Source organism: Petromyzon marinus, unplaced genomic scaffold, assembly GCF_048934315.1.
Source record: "Petromyzon marinus isolate PM22_M1 ecotype Great Lakes invasive population unplaced genomic scaffold, UKy_Petmar_22M1.pri1.0 PM_G_Scaffold_118, whole genome shotgun sequence".
In the NCBI taxonomy this organism is placed as follows: Eukaryota; Metazoa; Chordata; class Hyperoartia; order Petromyzontiformes; family Petromyzontidae; genus Petromyzon; species Petromyzon marinus.
The window spans coordinates 397,501-400,000 of record NW_027422671.1 but is presented as its reverse complement, the minus strand read 5'-3'; positions in this window follow the sequence as shown (position 1 = coordinate 400,000).

Genomic DNA, 2,500 nt, shown 5'->3' with positions numbered 1-2,500 from the left:
TTGTTCTGGCTACACCAGGTCACCAGGTTGTCAGCTTCCCACCTATAGTCAGACTCATCCCCACCAGAGATCAGCCCAATGAGGGTGGTGTCGTCCGACAAACTTCAAGAGTTTGACGGACAGATGATTGGAGGCGCAGCTGTTGGTATACAGGTCCTAAGGGATGGGCGAACGCCGTTCCGAAGGGACGGGCGATGGCCTCCGTTGCCCTCAGCCGATCGAAAGGGGATCGGGTCCAGATCCCCGAACCCTCAGAGCGGAGACGGACGCAACCCCTCGCGGGGGGCGCCCGGTGCGGTAACGCAAACGAGCCCGGAGATGCCGGCGGGGACCCCGGGGAGAGTTCTCTTTTCTTGGTGAAGGGCAGGGCGCCCTGGAATGGGTTCGCCCCGAGATAGGGGCCTGCGCCCTGCAGAGCGCCGCGGCTCCTGCGGCGTCCGGTGAGCCCTCGTCGGCCCTTGAAAATCCGGGGGAGAGAGCTCTGAATCTCGCTTTGGGCCGTACCCATATCCGCAGCAGGTCTCCAAGGTGAACAGCCTCTGGCATGTTGGAGCAATGTAGGTAAGGGAAGTCGGCAAGCCGGATCCGTAACTTCGGGACAAGGATTGGCTCTAAGGGCTGGGTCGGTCGGGCTGGGGCGCGAAGCGGGGTCTGGGCGCGCGCCGCGGCTGGGCGAGGCTCCCGCCGTCGTCTCGGGCGGCTGGGGGACGAGTTTGGACGTGTGCCGGGCCCTTCCTGCGGAGCGCCTCAGCTGCGGCGGTTCGTTGGCTGCGGCCGTGCGGCCCTGGTGCCCCTCCCCGGGGTGCCAGGACCCCGCGCGGTGTCGGGCTGGCGCATCGCCTCGGCCGGCGTCTAGCAGCCGGCTTAGAACTGGTGCGGACCAGGGGAATCCGACTGTTTAATTAAAACAAAGCATCGCGATGGCTCGCGAACGGGTGTTGACACGATGTGATTTCTGCCCAGTGCTCTGAATGTCAAAGTGAAGAAATTCAATGAAGCGCGGGTAAACGGCGGGAGTAACTATGACTCTCTTATGCCACACAGAACGCTAGAAGCGATTAAAGGGAAGCGGAGAAATATCAAGTATAAGGAATTGGTAAGGACATTGAAAGAAACCACCTATAAGGTAGAAAATCAATGCCTTGTTAACTTAGTTTTACCGACAACATCGGAAATAACAACTACACCTTCTGAAGGAGATCAGCCAGCAATAAGGGCCGAAAAAGAACAATCACTGACAGCAGCTGAGGATCTTCAGGTCATAATTACCGATCTAAAGATCGAGAATTTAAGTCACAATCAGGCGTTACTGCTACTCAATTCTCATGTAGAAAAGTTTTTAAATCGAAGTAAACCAATTAATAGGAAAGATCGTGTAAACCAACAGGAGAAAGATGAGAATAGGCATCGAAGACAATCAAAGCAAACTAAATACAGGAGGTATCAATATTTATACCATACGAACAAGAAAGCTCTATTAGACGAGATTACTTCAGATAGATCGGGGCCAAGTATATACCCAACTGAAGAAAGCATACGGGGAACATTCGTTACTTTATTCGAGTCAAACTCTCCTCCAGATAATATACCCTTTAAATTAAAAAACGACCAATCATGCATCGATATCGTAAAAGCAATCACCTTAGATGAGTTGATTAAGACCCTAGCAATTATGAAGGATAAGTCACCTGGACAGGACAACATTATTCTTAGCGATCTTAGGACTTTACCAATAAAATATTTACTAGATATCTTAAATATCATCCTTTATTTACAGGATATACCACAAATATGGAAACAACACAGAACAAGACTTATACCTAAAACTAAAGAGGATTTAGAAAAACCCTCAAATTGGAGACCCATAACCATCTCATCAATTGTAATTAGGCTATTACACAAAATTTTAAGTTATCGTCTAGGACAGCAATTAAAGCTTAATTACAGGCAGAAAGCATTCCTCCCGGTAGACGGATGTTTCGAAAATAGTGCATTACTACACTTCATCATACACAACGCCAGGCAAAAGCACGAAAACACGCAAATAGTGTCAATAGACCTCAGTAAGGCATTCGATTCTGTCAGCCACGAATCGATTATTAGAGCCTTAAAGCGATTTAACTTATCAAAGGAATCAACAACGTACTTGACCAACATCTATAAGTGTAATCTAACTGATATTGTATTTGGATCGACAACAATGCGTAACATAAATCTAAAAAGAGGCGTAAAGCAAGGTGATCCACTTTCACCGCTACTATTTAACATGATTATGGATGAACTATTGGATAACTTGCCGACATATATAGGAGTTAATGTAGGAAATCAGAAAGTAAATTCAATGATGTTTGCAGACGACCTTATCCTATTTGCAGAAACGGAATGTGGCATGAATAAACTCTTGGATATAACTACTAAATTCCTCGATGACAGACACTTGAAAATAAATATAAACAAATGCAATTCGTTAAGATTTATCAAGTACGGCAAACAGAAGACA